This window comes from Giraffa tippelskirchi, chromosome 3 (assembly GCF_054371585.1).
Source record: "Giraffa tippelskirchi isolate mGirTip1 chromosome 3, T2T-mGirTip1v1.2.pri, whole genome shotgun sequence".
Classification (NCBI taxonomy): Eukaryota; Metazoa; Chordata; class Mammalia; order Artiodactyla; family Giraffidae; genus Giraffa; species Giraffa tippelskirchi.
The window spans coordinates 171,575,415-171,593,377 of record NC_137277.1 but is presented as its reverse complement, the minus strand read 5'-3'; the positions used below and the strand labels follow the sequence as shown (position 1 = coordinate 171,593,377).

At 36.9% G+C, this 17,963-nt stretch overlaps 1 non-coding gene across 1 annotated transcript; it reads right to left on the bottom strand.

Moving 5' to 3' along the window:
• Nucleotides 1–1,094: 1,094 nt before the first annotated feature.
• TRNAC-ACA (transfer RNA cysteine (anticodon ACA)) lies at nucleotides 1,095–1,166 on the bottom strand. Its single transcript has one exon. It is a non-coding gene; the product is annotated as a tRNA-Cys (tRNA).
• Nucleotides 1,167–17,963: the final 16,797 nt, after the last annotated feature.

Here is a 17,963-nt window from a genome sequence, read left to right as displayed (position 1 = left end):
CAAAGACATAGAGGACAAATGTATACACAGGGTATACACAGAAGGATGGGATGACCTGGGAGATTGAAATTGACATATGTGCACTGCCATGTTTAAAACACATACCTAGTGGGAGCCTATTGTATAGTGCAGGGAGCTCAGCTCAGTGCTCTATGGTAGCTTGGGTGGGATGGGAGTGGGTGGGAAGGAGGGTCAGGAAGAAGGAGATATTTGTATACATATAGCTGATTCACCTTGTTATACAGCAGAAACTAACACAACATTGTAAAGGAACTATACCCCAATAATTTTTTTTAATTAAATGAGTTACCAGAAAAATAAAATGTACAGTAAAAAATTAAACTATTTCTTTATAGATTCATGTGAGTTATAAGGTATGATATGGAGTAATCTCATGTACCCATCAAGCAATTTAGGCCAATGGTAACATCTTGCAAAATTATGGTACAATATCACAACCAAGATGTTGACCACACAGTTAAGATGCAGAACTTTTCTATCACACCAAGCATCCCTCAGGTGCCCTTTCATGGCCACTCATATCTTTCTCCCATTTCCACCCTTTTCTCAATCTGTAGCAACTGTTGATTTGTTCTCCATTTCTATAACATTGAAGAAAACATTTCAAGAATGTTTTATAAATTGAATATTATGTTATATAACTTGAGATTTGCCTTTTTCGCTCAGGATAATTCTCAGGAGATTCCTTCAGGTTGTTCCTATGTCAAATTCTTTTTTGTTTATGAGTAGTGTTCCAGAGTATGGATGTACCACAGTTTGTTTAATCATTCACCCAACTCATGAGTTGTTTTCAATTTTGGCATATTAGGAAGAAAACTGCTACAAACAGTTGTTTACATGATCTTCCCTTCCCTAGGATAAATATGTAAAAGTGCAACTTGCTGGGTCATAAAGTAATTGCATATGACAGATTTTTAAGAAACTACTGTTTTCCAGAGTGAGTGAAGTGAAGTCACTCAGTCGTGTCTGACTGTTTGCGACCCCGTGGACTGTAGCCTACCAGGATCCTCAGTCCATGGGATTCTCCAGGCAAAAATATTGGAGTGGGTTGCCATTTCCTTCTCCAGGGGATCTTCCCAACCCAGGGATCGAACCTGGGTCTCCTGCATTGTAAGCAGACGCTTTACCGTCTGAGCTACCAGGGAAGCACCAGAGGACTTTGCTATTTGACATTGCCATCAACAATGTATGCATAATGTTAGTTTCATCATACCCTTCTCAATATCTGGTATTGTCTATATTTTAATTTTAGCTATTCTGTTAGGTGTGTAATTACATCCCACTGATGTTCTAATTTGCATTTCCCTAATGGGTAGTGATATGGGAAATCTTTTACATGCTTATTTGCAATCCGTGTATCCTCTTCAATGAAGAGTTTCTTCATGTTTTTGACCATATTCTGATTGGATTGTTTGGTTTCATTTCCTGTTGGGTTTTTAGAGTTCTTTATATATTTGTGCTATTATGATAACCAAGGTCTGTGTTTGGCAAATATTTTTCTCCCACCCTGTATCTTGTTTTTCAATCCCATTAACAGGGTCTTTCAAAAAGCAAATCTAGGAATACAGGGCAATTCCCTTAGCTTGATGAAGAGCATCTGAAAAACCTTATAAGCTCACATTACACAGTGAAACCACACAGGCATGAAGATTTCTGTTTTAGGTATTTTTGAATCACAAATACAATTTCCTTAATAATTATAAGAATTACTCAAATTACCTATTTCCTAGTGGGTGAGTTGAGATTGTTTCTGTTTTTTTGAGAAAGTGATCTGTTTCGTCTAAATTTTAAAATTCCTGTTTGTAGAGTTGTTTGTGGTATTCTCTCAGTATCCTTTTGCTATCTTCAGGCTTGTGGCTGTATCTTCTGTTTTATTTCTATTATTGGTAACATGTGTGTTGTCTCTCTCTTGCTCATTTTTTTTTTCTTTTTTTTTCTTTGTCAGTCTTAATGTAGGCTTGGCAATTTTACTAAACTTTTCAAAAAACCAACACTTTTTTCATTGATTTTCTATATTGGTTTTCTGCTTTCAATTTTATTGATTTCTACTCTATTATTTCCTTCCTTCTCTTTGCTTTTGGTTTTAGATGCTCTTCTGTTTTCTTGAATTTTGAAATGGAAGCTTGAATGACTGATTTGAATTTTCTCCTGTTTCATAATTGCCTTTAGCACTACAAATTTCTCTCTTAGCTCAGCTTTATCTGTGCCCCACAACTTTGATATGCTATATTTTCACTTTTAATCAGTTAACTATACTTTTTGATTTGCTTTGAGAGTTCTGATTTGGTAATGGCTTATTGAAAACCATGTGTCTATTTGCAAAGTATTTGGAGTTTTTTGTTATCTTTCTGTTATTAATTTCTAGTTTCATCTCACATATCTGAAGAATATACTCCAAACATATAGGCTTCTCTGGAGGCTCAGACGGTAAAGCATCTGCCTGCAATGCCAGAGACCCAGGTTCAATCCCTGGGTTGGGAAGATCCCCTGGAGAAGGAAATGGCAACCCACTCCAGTACTCCTGCCTGGAAAATACCATACCAGTTTCTTCTGGTAGGTTACAGTCCGTGGGGTCACAAAGAGTCAGACATGACTGAGCAACTTCACTTTCTTTTCACTTTATAGTCCAAACACAATGGAATTCTTTCAAATTTATTGAGATTTGTTTTATGATCAGGATGTGATCTATCTTGGTTTATGATCTGTAGGTGCTTGAGAAGAATGTGTATTCTACTGTCAGATGGAGTGTTCTACAAATGTTGACTAGATATGGTTCATTAATGATGTTCAAAGTTCTACATCCATACTGACTTTTTCTCTAGTTGTTCCGTCAGTTGCTGAGAGAGAAGTGTTGATGTTTCCAAGTGTAAGATATGTCTATTTCTTCTTTCAATTTGATCAATTTTTGGTTCATAAATTTTGTATCTCTGGTTTGGTTTATACTTATTTCACTGCTATGTCTTCTTAGAGAGCCGATGCTTTTCTGATAATGATAGTGCATGATGGCATTATAAAAATGTCACTTTGGTAACATTTATTACTCTAAAGTCTATCTGACATGGGTTGGCACAATTTTGCTTTCCTTCAATCAGTGTTGGCAGGGTGTATTATTTCCTACCCTTTAGCTTTCATCCGGCCTAAATTATTGTATTTGAAATAAGTTTCTAGTAGATAGCACATAGTTGGATCATGTTTTTATTTTTATTTATTTATTCACTTACTTTGACCATGCCTTGTGGCATGCGGGGTCTTCTTTTCCCAACCATGGATGAACCCATGCTCCCGGTATTGGGAGTGTGGAGTTTTAACTACTGGACTGCCAAGGGAATCCCTGCATTATGTTTTAAAACATGATCCACCAATCTGTTTTGTAGTTGGTGTATTTAGACTATTTACATTTCAAGTAATTAAAAATTAGGGCTTACGTCTGCCATTTTATGTTTTTGCTTTCTATTTGTTTCTCCTGATTTTTTTCCCTCCATTTTTCCTGCTTTTTTGTGAACTACTTGAACATTTATATACATATATACACACACACACACATATATATATATATAGTATTTCTGAGTATATCTCTTTGTGTATCTTTTATAATGGTGGTTCTCGGTATTATGTTTTATACATAACTTACCCGTCTACTAATGTCACCATATTATCAGTTCAAATGAAGTGTGGTAATCTTATCTCATCTCTTTATCTTCACCTATTTAAAATATACATGTCATAAAAAGCCCTTTTACATACATTTAGAAACACATCAGGGGCTTCCCTGCTGGCTCAGATGATAAAGAATCTGCCTGCAATGTGGGAAACCAGGGTTTGATTCCTGGGTCAGGAAGATCCCCTGAAGAAGGGAATAGCAACCCACTTCAGTATTCTTGCCTGGAGAATTACATTTACAGAGGAGCCTGGCAGGCTACAGTCCATGGGATCGCAGAGCTGGACACAACTGAGTGACTAACATACACACACACATAGAAACACATCAGACAGTATTATAATTTCTGCTTCAATCATGAAACTTAGTTTAGAAGATTCAAGAGAAGAGAGGTGTATTTTTAAGGACAGCATATTCATACACACCCACAATACATAAATAAGGGAGTTTATTGTTATTCAGTTTATTATTATTGATAAGCATTAAACAAATACATTTTATTTGCAATAAGATCATTCAAAAACTTTTTAAATTTTTAGGAGACAATCTGAGGAAATGGCAGTGAATTAAAGAAAGCATTATGAAACTCTCACTGAACATTTAAAACTTCTCTATGCTGTGAGTCATCATCATGAGAACCTAATGGCCCCATTGTGTGTATCTCATATTAATTGCTTTGTACCTACTTGCCCTTATGTTCGGTTGTGCTGACTCTAATGATTCCCTTGGAAAAGAAGCTTCTTCATACAAAAAAATGTTGCATAGAAACACTAAAACAAAAACAGGGAAAATCTTCATACATTCCATGAAGCAATGTTATAAGTGCCTTTTTCATTACAGAAAATATATCTCAACTCACAAGTTCTGAATTCAGCAGAGACAAAGGTTTCTCAACAGCAGCACTGTGAATAGTTTGAGACAGATGATTCTTTTGTGGGGGGACCTGTTCTGTGCACTGTAGCATGTTGAATGACACTCCTGACCTCTATAAACAGATGCCAATAGGATCCCTGGCCCCACTCCACTTAACAACAAACAAACATTTCTCAAGACATTTCCAAGTATCTTCTAGTGGGCAATCCTGCCCTTGATTAAGAGCTGTTGATGCAGGCCAAATGGGGTATCTGAAGTTGTCCTTTTTTATCCCTGTTCTCTTTTATGCCCTCTCTTTTCAGTGCAGTGGTAAAGCATTACTCATGACAGGCAGAGTGTCTTATCCTCTTCCCCTCTATCTACTGATAAACACAGGGAATTTCTCTATTTGTTCATTCCTACATTCACTTGTACAAGTCTCACTATTTGGTCACATGTTTGGTTCAAACTGGCAGACTTAATATCCTTTGGGGAGGCTGTTTTCATCAATGAAACACCGTGTTTAGCTAGTCATATCTACCAGACTAACTGGTCATCACTGGCAGAAGGAGATCCCAGGCTGGGCTCTCTTTTTAAACTCAATATGTTTTAATTTATTTATAAAATTGGTCCTGGAAATAGTCTCTATTCTGGGATCCAAGGCTTTTTACAGTGAATTTTACCAGGACACATTTTAATGCCTTAATTATAAATGTAAGACAATATATTTCAGTGTCCAAGTGAAAGTATATAGAATTCTTAACCAAACATTTGAGCCTCGAGTAAAAATTAACTACATTATGTTATCACTGATAGTAACGTTAAACTTTTTCTTTCAATTGCTTTTTTCCTTTTTGTTTTCCTTGTTTATTTTACATATTTTATTGAAGTGTAAATGACCCACAAAACTGTGTTAGTGCCAAATGCTGAACATAGTGGTACAATAGTTCTATATATAGTGAAATGATCACAGAATGTTTTAGCATCTGGGAAATATTGATGCCATCCTGAAACACAGAGTTTCAAGAAAGCTGAATTTTATTTTTTTTAAGATTTTTTTGATATGGACCATTTTTGAAGTCTTTATTGAATTTGTTGCAATACTGCTTCTATGTTTTGGTTTTTTGGCCACAAGGCATGTGGAATCTTAACTTCCCAACCAGGGATTGAACCCACATCCCTAGTGTTGGAAGGCAAAGTCTTAACCACTGGACAGTCAGAGAAGTTCCAAGACAGCTGACTTTTAAATTTTTATTTATTTCTATGACATTTCAGAAATTAAGTAACAGATAAAAGAAGATGGGAGACGTGTAACTATTAGTTCATGATTTTTTTATTTTTTATTTTTTTTATAGTTCATGATTTTTAACCTAACATTACCAAAAAATGGTTATCTGAACAATAGTTTACCAATATGTTCATAGGAAGGACTTCCCTGGAAGCTCAGCTGATAAAGAATCTGCTTGCAATGCAGGAGACCCCAGTTCGATTCCTGGGCCAGGAAGATCCCCTGCAGAAGGGATAGGCTACCCATTCCAATATTCTTGAGCTTCCCTAGTGGCTCAAATGGTAAAGAATCCACTTGCAGTGTGGGAGACCTGTGTTTGACCCCTGGGTTGGGAAGATCCCCTGGAGGAGGGAATGGGAACCCATTCTAGTATTCTTGCCTTGATAAACCCCACGGACAGAGAAGCCTGGCAGGCTACAGTCAATGGTGTCGTGACGAGTCAGACACAGCTGTGGGACTAAGCACAGCACAGCACCACATGTTCACAGGAGTAAGGCAATTAAAAAAAAAAAAAAGATTCCATGATCAGATGATTTGGGAATATATGAATTAGAACCAGATGCTAGCACTACTATATATTAGAAAGAATACTCAGCATATTGATGTATTGATCTAAACTATAGGGAGGGCATGCACATATTTAGTCTATTTATTTCCTAATCATATTTAATAAAATAGAGCTAAGAATCTAATGAAGTGAAGTGAAGTGGAAGTTTCTCAGTCGTGTCTGACTCTTTGCGATCCCATGGACAATACAATCCATGGAATTCTCCAGGCCAGAATACTGGAGTGGGTAGCCATTCCCTTCTCCAAGGGATCTTCCCAACCCAGGGATCAAACCCAGGTCTCCTGCATTGCAGGCGGATTCTTTATCAGCTGAGCCATAAGAGAAGCCCAAGAATATTGGACTGGGTAACCTATCCCTTCTCCAAGGGATCTTCCCAACCCAGGAATTGAACTGGGGTCTCCTGCATTGCAGGCAGATTCTTTACCAAGTGAGCTATGGTCTAATGGAACAAAATTAATAGAAGAAAGAGTTTCTTTGGTTTTAAGGGTAAAGAGAACCAGAAAAAAAATTTACTTGGAGGGGGTGGCACTTGAGCTGCAATTTGTGGTGGGTGGGATATGGAACAAATTCTATGACAAGGCAGTCGTTAGGTGAATATAAATGTGGTCAGTCCAAACTGGACAGAGTGTGAGTAAGTCACAGGTGACATTTCTTACAAAGTTCTTTTGGCTGCAATTATTCAGACATCTTACACACTAGTGTAAGGCTTCCCTAGTGTCTCAGATGATCATCTGCCTGCAATGCAGGAGACGAGGGTTGGATCCCTGGATGGGGAAAAATCCTTAGAGAAGGAAATGGCAACACACTCCAATATTCTTGCCTGGGAAATCCCATGGACAAAGGAGCCTGGTGAGCTGCAGGCCATAGGGTCAAGGAGTCAGACATGTCTTGGTGACTGAGAAGATACACACAGACACTAATTCAGACTTATGAATTTCTGTAGGCAATGGAGAAATGGAAGCATTTTGAAGATGCGGCTCAAGTGCACAGTCATGTTTTAAGAGCATAACTCTAAACACTGAATACAGCATAAAGTGAAAAAGTGGAAGAAAAGGGCAGAAAAGAAAAAGGAAAAAAAAAAAACAGAAATAATGGACAAATTTATGAGGCTGTTAAGTTTGGAAAGTGAAATTGAAAGTGTTAGTTGCTCAGTCATGTCAGATTCCTTATGACTCCACAGACTATAACCTGCCAGGCTCCTCTGTCCATGGAATTCTAAAAGCAAGAATACTGGAGTGGGTTGCCACTTCCTTCTCCAGGGCATCTTCCCGATCCAGGGATTGAACCTGGGTCTCCTGCATTATTGAGAGCAGACTCTTTACCACCTGAGCCACCGAGAAAGCCCTAAGTTTTGGAAGCATATAGTTAAAAATGAATTGAGGTATGGAGTTAAGAATGGTAAGGACAGAAATTTGCATCTTTCCTGTAACATGGTTTATGTGGGTAGATGTTAATTATGGTTGCTACTCTCTTTCAGCCATCGTTCTAACTTGTTAAATGTTCTCCTTTCAAAAATTAGAAAACTCAGAGCTTTGTCAGTATAGGTCAGGTTTATAATTTAAGTCTTGTCTTCCCGATTATCGCCGTTTAAACTTCCATTGAAACCTTGTCAAATTCTGACATCTCCCCATTCTTCTAATCTCAATGTACTTTTTAAATCATTTTTTCTTGGCATGTATCACCTTTTAATAGGTTTTACTTATTTATTACCTCTGTTGTCTGTCTCCTCTATTAGAACGTAAATTCTACAGGGTAGATATAATTTGAGCTCAATACAGTTTTGTTGAATGAATAAATGAATGAGCACAACATTTTCATAGTTTGCAAATTGAAGGGTATATAATTGAAATTTGTAAAGTAAAAAAGAAACATTATTGTACAAAAGTAAATATAACTGAATTTCAGGCATTCACCTCAATCTAACTTCCCAGGGATATTATAAGAACAAAAGTTGAGTTAAATTGTGCAGTCATTCAATTCTTTTAGTACTAGTCATTTACCTGTTACATATTGACAAGGGGAATTCTGGGAGAATCACTAAAAACGGATGACCCTTCAGGTTTCAGGCCATGCCTAGGAATGTGTATTCTACAAACATGTGACCACCTGAGCTAGTAGGCTGTGTGGGACCAGATTTTGGCTTACTCAAAGACAACAGAGGAAGTGAGCCGTATGGTATTATTTCGAGGATGTCAAAGGAAAACTTTGTTTGCTCTCAAATGTTTTTCCTATCCATTTGTTGCTGATTTTACTAGGACCAAAATAAATAAAGAAAAACCCATAGCTTTCTTTCTGCAAATACATATATGGCTTAAAATGCAAGTTTCTCTGGAAAAAGTTGAACCCTGGTACTTGAAAGTCCATTAAGATATGAATATGAGCAAGTCTTTCCCTGAGTATGTGTGTTAATGTGGAGATATCAGTGTAGAGGTGCTACAGACCTGATAACTTGGAAGTTGAGGCTGCCAGAGCAAGTGTTTAAATACAAAGAAGAAATTGAAGTGCATTCAATGATGTATCTTTGTTCAGTGCCATGTAATGAGCTCAGGGCTTATGTGTGTGTGTGTGTGTGAAGGAGAGAGATTTACCACCTGTAGTCCCTTATTTTTGTCATCCACAAGTTGGTGAGTAGAACTCTTTGTTTCACATTAATTTTATAATAAGCATTTTGATCTTCAGTTTAGGTGGTAAGCCCCCAAGTAAGCTAAGCATATTTCCCAGGGTTCATAGGATTTATTAAAAGAATGAGACTGAATTCTTTTTGCTTAGATGAACCGAATTGAGAGTAAAATATCATCAGCTCCCATTATCAACTAGTTAACTGATTACATAACCTTAAGGAAACAGGTATTTTTTTTTTACTTTAAAAGATTTTTAAATTGAAGTATTGATAGTTGATTTACAATGTTATGTTAGTTTCTGCTGTATAGTAATGTGAACCATATATATATAAACATTATTTTTCATATTCTTTTCCATTGTGATTTATCACAGAATATTGAAAGTATTTTCCTATGCTATACAGAGGACCGTATTGCTTTTCTATTCTCTCTATATAATAGCTTACATCTGCTAACCTCAATTTCCCAATCCATCCCTCCCTCACTCTACCTCCACCCTTGCAACCACAAATCTGTTCTCTATGTCTGTCTGTTTCTTTTTCATATATATGTATACGTTAGTTGCTCAGTCATGTCCAACTCTTTGTGATCCGTGGACTGTAGCTCACCAGGCTCCTCTGTCCATGGAATTATCCAGGCAAGAATACTGGAGTGGGTAGTCATTTCCTTCTCCAGGGGATCTTCCCAACCCAGGGATCGAACCCAGGTCTCTTGCATTGCAGGCAGATTCTTTACCGTCTGAGCCACCAGGGAAGTCCTGCTTTCCATTTCCTGGATAGGTCCATTTGTGCTATATTTTAGGTTCCAAATATCAGTGATATCATATAATATTTGTTTTTCTGTTTCAAACCTATTTCACTTAGGATGGTAATATCTAGTTGCCTCCATGTTGTTGCAAATGGCATTATGTCAGTCCTTTCTATGGCTCAGTAGTATTCCATTGTATACATGCAACATCTTCTCCATCTGTTCATCTGTCTATGGACATTTAACATGTTTCCATGTCTTGGCTATTGTGAATAGTGCTGCTATGAACATAGGGGTGCATATATCTTTTTGAATTATAGTTTTGTCTGGATGTATGCCCAGGAGTGGGGTTTCTGGACCATATGACAACCTTATATTTAGCTTTTTGAGGAACCACAATACAAGTTTCCAGAGTAGCTGCATCAACTTACATTCCTACCAACATTGTCCTTTTCTTGACACACTCTCTATTATTTATAGACTTTTTAATGATGGACATTCTGACTTGTGTGAACTTGTACCTCATTGTAGTTTTAATTTGTATAAGAATGTTTTTGTTTCTGAAGCTATTCATGTCTCCATCTACTAATCAGTGGAATAAGCTGATCTCAATTGGCCTTCCAGTTCTGAGATACTAAGATGTCTTTATTTTTGCCAGTTTATGAGAAAAACATTATACCTGAGCCTAGTGGACAAGGGCTCTAACAGATTTGCAACTGGAGGATTTTTGTTAAATATATCCAAGTCTGAAGTTGTGCTGTATTGTGTAACAATGATTCTTTTGGGGCCTCAACTTCCCTGCTTATGAAATAAAGGTATTAGATTATAGATTCTATTTTATTCTGATGAAATGTTACATGTTTCCATAGTTATGATACTAAAATCAGGTTTTATAGTTCAGGCAAATTATGCAGTGATTTAATACAGTGAAGAAATGAGGCTAATATTTAATATAATCTTTCCATTTGGTAAAAGACTGCTACCTAAAATCCTTTCTTCTATTCCTTTATAACTTATTCAAGATGGTAGGAAAACATCTACAAAATTACAAATTTAAAATTGACAGAAAACCCCTGTATAAGAGAAGCAAGCTGAAGAGTTACTTTCATAATTCAAAATCTGTACACTTTTACCTTACTATATAAGACTTGTTTTAAAATATAGAAATGTAGGTAGATCATCTGAAGTATATTTGAATTGTATAGATTTTGGAAGTTATTTTATGAAAGTCAAGGTAAATACATATGTGTCTTCCTCATTTATTTGAGCATTCTCACAAATATTTTTCTAGTACATTTTATTCTAGAAAAATGGAAAAGTTACTTTTTATTCTTTCCCTCTCTTCTACTTTCACTGGAATTTACAATTCTCCTTAAATCATTGAGGTTACCATTAAACAAAGATGTTTGTCATTGTATTTTCCAACATTTCAAGTTTGAATTCTTGTGGACTCCACTTGTAAAGGTTACATTTCAACTCTGTCATGTTCAACCTTAATTTATTAACTAGAAAACCCTTTTCTGCTGGCCAAACTCCTAGTTGACAATTCCTTTATCCTTTATTTCATTATTTCCATCTATGTTGTTTTGTTCCTCTGCCTGCTGTAGAAGAAATACCCTCCAGTCAGCAGATTTTCTCCAAATCTATGAACAGAGTTTGAATGATTTAAGTATTTGCTGGCCGTGACAGTGATGGAGCAGTGACAAAGAGGGGTCTGTGAAAATAGCAAGTCACCTTGTCACCAGATTTGATCAACATAAAACCAGGATACTGAAATGTATGAAATAGCAATATTGGGCTTTCAGTGCAGGTAGAAGAATGAAATCAAAGACTTTCTATTAGATTCCCAGAAAATATGAGTTAGTGCAGATGCCTGTAATTGCAATGCTGTGTAGCAACAGCACAGTGGAAAACTTTATTGCTCTGTGTCCCTCCAAGCCCCCTTTGCATCTGTTTGCTGGATGAATGTACTGACTGTAATCAAACACATACAGATCTTGGCTTGGCTCACGCTTGCTGAAAGCCTTTTACGGCAGCATCCTTTGTTATTTGTCTAGGTGTGTTTTTCTGTTTTCCAAAAATCAGATATTTTGAGAGCAAAGGAGCAAAAGGGCAATGTGCCATTCAGAGATGGGCGTATACCAGGCAAATCCCATGCCAAGTGCCAGGAAAGTCACAAGTGTGTTCCACCTGAGACAATCCAATCATGTGCTTGTGGGTATGAGTAGAGGACTGGGATGGAATGAACCCTTTGGGAAGACTTTGTATCAGCTCCGTTATCATGGTATTTTTTGAATATAAATCAGCTTAATAGGTACCAACTTAAATTTAAAAAAATATGTTGATCTATTAGGGATTAAGGAGGCCTCTCTAATCCTCATAAACATCATAACATAAAAATGGTGTCTACGAAAGAGAGAATCGCTATTGTTTCTCATTGCATTCTCACTTCCAGCTGTTTCCAGAAGTTAGCTGATCTTGGCATGTTTCGCCCTGTCTTTCAGGAATAGAGAGGCCTGCCATTTGTTAAATTCATGCTAATTTTACACTAATTAGGTACCCATACTAGATTTAGTAATGCATTGATAATAGAGAGTTTATTTCTTCAAAAACAATTTTCTTTTCTCAAAACAATAATATCGTACAAGTTTGTATTACTTTATACTATAAAGCCCAGTTTTAAATGTTCTTTCATTTAAGCAACATAGCACCCTTGGGAACTTCAGTTAGTAAGTGCATTTCATAAGGTTATTAATTTTGTTATTTTATTTTATATATTTTCCATGAATCACCCCAAAACCTTGAAGGGATCAAGTGGAAATTGTATAAATAAATAAATAAATATTGCTAAGGTAGTGGTAATAAAATAATCATGATTGGAACTTGGATTCTTTCACGCTTAATTCAGATGTTCTGACTATTAGGAAGATAATCAGAAGCAATTTCTCTCAATAGATTTTCATTCTATGACTTGTTAATCTTCATAAGAATTGGTAGAATAAATATTTGCATTAATTCCTGAATTAAATATTTTAATGACTGTTGGGAAAGCTATGATTGAGGGAAGCTGACTGGGTCATTTCCTGGACCTGAAAGGGGAGTGGACAGTTTTTCAAGGAGCATCCATTTCCTGAGTCATGGATTCCTCCACTAATTCAAGAGGAATGAAAGGTGACCTGTTTTCAGGATAATGCTATCTGTGTTTAGAACCCAGAGGTATAAAAAAGCCTCTTTATTGACTAATAATATAACATTAATCATGATAAATTGTTGTATTTATATGCAATAAGTAGTACATAGATGGTAGTTAAAGCTTTGTAGGAGATAAGGTCATTTAGATAAATTCTGTGAAATCAGAAGGGCTGAAAGTCAAACTCTGATGAATATCATGATTAATGTTACATTATTAGTTAATAAAGAGGCTTTTTTATATCTCTGGGTTCTAAACACAGAAGCTTCCCTGGTGACTCACGTGGTGAAGAGTCTGTCTGCAATAATTCTGGAGACCCGGCTTTGATACCTGGATTGGGAAGATGCCTGGAGAAGGAAATGTCAACCCACTCCAGTAATCTTGCCTGGAAAATCCCATGGATGGAGGACCCTGGTGGGCTACAGTCCATGGGGTTGCATAGAGACAGACACGACTGATCAACTAACACTAACACACAAGTATTAAATAGAAGAATAGGAAACATATCTGAACAAAGTAGGAAATATCTGAAAAGCATACAATAGAGTCATGAGCATTAAAGTAGGTGAGTGGTTAGTTTCCTAAGGCTTCCGTGAAAAAGTACTGCTGTAAACTGGGCAACTTAAAGTAAGAGAAATGCATTCTCTCACAGTCTGGAGGCTAGACTAGAAGTACAAATTTACACTAGAAGTACAAATTTAAGGTGTGAGAAGAAATGTGCTCTCCTTGAAACCTCTAGGGGAGGATCCTTCCTTAGTTCTTCTGGGTTCTGGGAGCTCCAGTTATTCTTTGGCTGTGGCTGCATAACTCCCATCTCTGCTTATCTTCATGTGGCCATCTACCCTTTGTGTCTGTAGAGTCACATGGTGTTCTTCTCTGTTTCTGTGTCTGGGTCCTGTTTCTTTCTTCTCATCAGGATACGAGTCATGTTGCTTTAGAACTCATCCTAATGACTGCCAAAGAATTGATGCTTTTGAACTGTGGTGCTGGAGAAGACTCTTGAGCATCCCTTGGACAACAAGGAGATCAAGCCAGTCAATTCTAAAGAAAATCAACCCTTAATATTCATTGAAAGGAATGAATTCAGCTTCAACTTCAGTTGAAGCTCCAATACTTTGGCCACCTGATGCGAAGAGCCAATTCATTGGAAAAGACCCTGATGCTGGGAAAGATTGAGGGCAGGAGGAGAAGGGGTTAAGATGATTGGATGGCATCACTGACTCAATGAACATGAGTTTGAGCAAACTCTGGGAGATAGTGAAGGAGAGGGAAACCTGGAGTGCTGCAGTCCATGGTGTCGTGAAGTCGGACGTGACTGAGTGACGGAACCACAACAACAACTCTGCTTTGGGCAAAGTGAAGAGAGGATTTCTCAACATCACAGGAAGGTAGAGGGAATGAGCACCTCATTTACCCTTCCTTCTGGGCAATATGAGTAGAGGAAGAGGACTCCAGAGGAAATGGTTTAAGTTATAGAATAAAGAAACCTGCCAAGCCGTCAGGTCTCCAAATCTGAAAAAGGACTTTGTGAGATCTGAAAAAGGAGACAAGATTAAAATGGCATAAGTTCACTCTCTCCCTCTCTCTCTTGCTGTGGAAAATACCAGCAGAAACTTTAGGCTCAGTTCAGCCCCCCAGCAGAAAAATAATTTCCTATTCTTATTTGCTATAGTAAGAGTACCAGGAATGATATTCCTTGGTTCTGATTGCCTCTGATTGGCTCTGGCTGATACTCCTAAATCAGACATGTAGATTAGGTTGATAGAAATCTTTGGCTAATCTTGGGACTGAATGATATGAACAAAAATGAGAGATCAGGGACAATAAAAACTGTAACACGATATAGTTTTATAGGCAGATAAAATCCATTACATGTATGTCCAGAGTTTGGGGGCATTAGGAAGGCAGAATGTGACACTGGAGGGGCAGAAAAGAACCAAACATAAATTTCATTTTTTGGCCTGGGATATATGTATAATTTTGTATTAATATGTCCACTTTTCATTCAGCTCAATCATATATAGAACTCAAAATTTACGAAAGGGAATTCTGAAGGATATCACTAGTGCCTTCCTGTTGATATTTACAGGTGAAATTGTGCTTAACGATTTTAGGTTAATGGATGTCTGTTTCATTCTTCTAGATCCAGAATTACATACTAGTTAGTAGTTATCCTAAAAGAAACAATAATATGTGGTCTTCTGAGTAATAATAATTTGATCTAATTCAATGTAATAGTTCAATTTTACAAGCATCTACTACATGACTACTATGAAAAAGCCACTGTCTTAGAAATTAGGGAACATGATGTTCTTTCAGAAAATATTATTGAATGAATCTGTTGACATATAGAAGGAACAAAATTAACAAGTTACATGGAATTGTAGGAAAAGTTCAATAATAGTAAAGATTTACATAGATGTTATTGGCTGAATAGTTATCAAAGATTTAACTTTAAAATCTCTTCCTGTACCATCAAAATAGTCTAGGCTATACTACAGTAAGGAAAATAAAATCTCCAAGTTACGGGACAGGAAGCAACACAAGCTGTGTTTGGTTCACGTTACATGTCCATCTTTCAATGGCAGGTTGCTCTGTTCCATGTGGTCCTTGTTGAGGTCCTCAGGTTTATGTAGGCTGGGATTATTCAGAATACCAGTCAAAGATTAAGAGAAAGACAGGATAAAAAATCATGCAGTGGCTCTTATGAGCTTTCACCTTGGAATGACACATATCAGAGGAAGTCTCATGGCCACGCCTAATGTCAAGGGGGCAGGGAAATTGTCCTTCCTTGTGCTAGGAGCTGGAGGGAAGTGGGATGTTTGTTGATTGCAGGCTGTCTCAATTTCTCAAAGATGGATTAAATATTGAGTCATCAGCTGTTACCATGATTAAGGTATGAGAGATTTTAGTAACCACAAACACCATTTATGAACATCTATTAAATTCCAGGTATTGTTCTTGCAACGCTGGATGATTCATACTAGCTTTCCCTTTTCAAGGTGAGGAAAGTGAGTTGCACAAGTTATGTGGATTTTCCAATGTCACAAGAGCTAAGGCATGGCTATATAAATGATTCACATTGTCCAATTCTAAAAGAGTTCACATACACCTCAGATCTTACACCTAATAAATGTATGTTGAGTAACATTAGTTGAGTAATTGGGAAATGTCAGCCACTTATCTAAACACTTCCTGTGTATTTTCCCACCTAACAAATAAAAATCTGCCCTGATTGCCCCAGGTCTGCAGTCTGCCCTTTCTTTGATGGATATGTAATGAAGTATTCTGTTGCTCCAGTCTAATATTTAGAAATATTCAAGTAGGTAGAAAGAAACACTCAAGGTAGAGAATATTACCTGGAAAGAGCATTAGACATGACATGGACATGTTTTTCTTCTTTTCATCTCTATATCTCATTCTCTGAACAAATAACTCAGCCTTCTTTGATCTTAGTTTTCTTTTCTTTATGGTGAGTGGATTGGACCAGTGATCTCTATAAACCTTACTGATACTATCTGTTGTTTTTCTTTTAGTCATTCTTTATCCATTCAGATTAATACAGCAAGACAAAGGAGAAAGGGACAGCAGAGGGTGAGATGGTTAGATAGCATCACCCTCTCAGTGGACATGAATCTGAGCAATCTCTGGGAGACAGTGGAGCGCAGAGGAGTCTGGTGTGCTGTAGACCCCAAGAGTCAGACACGACTTAGCAAATGAACAACAACAGCAAGGGTGAACCTGAAGCCTCTATCAGCATTGTGAAAGGAGTTTCTAAAACCAGCAGAAAGAGTGACTAAGATAATGGTAAGAATCAGACAAGGCTGCATTCAGTCTCCAGCAAAAGTAACAGCTGTAGCAGGCTGCAGCTTGTGCCAGGTTTTGAGGAACTAATTTGTGGAGGGGTCATCATGGCTCATGAAAGCAAATCACACAGAATTTTTCCTTGGGTTTTAGAGTGTAGTTGTATAGACTGACTGCTTTTCAGCTTGCTATAACTTCTCCTGCAATCTATTTTTTTTTTTAGTCTCAGAATTAATACTGTGCAATGAATCTAAATCAAATGAGAATGGAAGTCAGAGGACTTCAAATAAGAGGTAAAAAAATCCAGCCTTTCCCTGTGCTCATTTCTAGGTCTTTTGTTCCTTAAAGACTTTTCTGATGTCCTCTGAGCTCATGATTCTTAAGTAGTGACTGAAATTGCTTCCTTTTCATGCTCCTACAGTATTAAAGTACTGCATTTCTAAAATGAAGAGCTATACGTATGGTATGAAAAGTAGGCCATTCTGTAAAGTCAAATAAAAATTTGTTCCCCAGACAATAAGCATACCACACCAATTTTTCTCAAAGGACAATAAATATACCAAAGAATGGCTTCCTTCTCAAAATTCTAAAGTTAAGTGCATTTGCTAAAGAATAGGTTATATGATATGAAAAATGCATGCTGCATCTGAAGTTGTCATTATTTTAGTTAATCATAACATTATGTAGAAAAGATAGATGATTTTATATAATTCAGCTACAGTGACCAACTAAGTCTTCAAGCCTAGAGACTTGGGAAAGACAGGACTACTTGGGAACATAAGCAAATTCTTTTAAGTCCAGTCAATTAGTACCATAGATCATATTCAAGAAAGATATGTCTTAATACAGTTTGTAGGCTCTCATATGCCACTTACTGCTTCAGATGAAGTGGGCAGATTTTCCCATTAAATAGAAATAACTGGGACTTCCCTAAAGGTCCAGTGGCTAAGAATCTACTTTCCAATGCACAGGATGCAGTTTGATTCCTGGTTTGAGAACTAACACATGTTGCTGGGTAAGCCAGTATGCCACAGCTAAGACCTGATGCAGTCAAACAAATATTTCAAAAAGTGAATAACTAGCATTTCTATAAAATTTTACTCTTAATGCATCTTTTTTCACAGAAATATTTTGAGATGAAAAGAGGATATTATTTTAATTATCACTCTACAGGGAGTCAGAGCAGAAGGGGGATCAAGTTCAGTGTTCAAAGC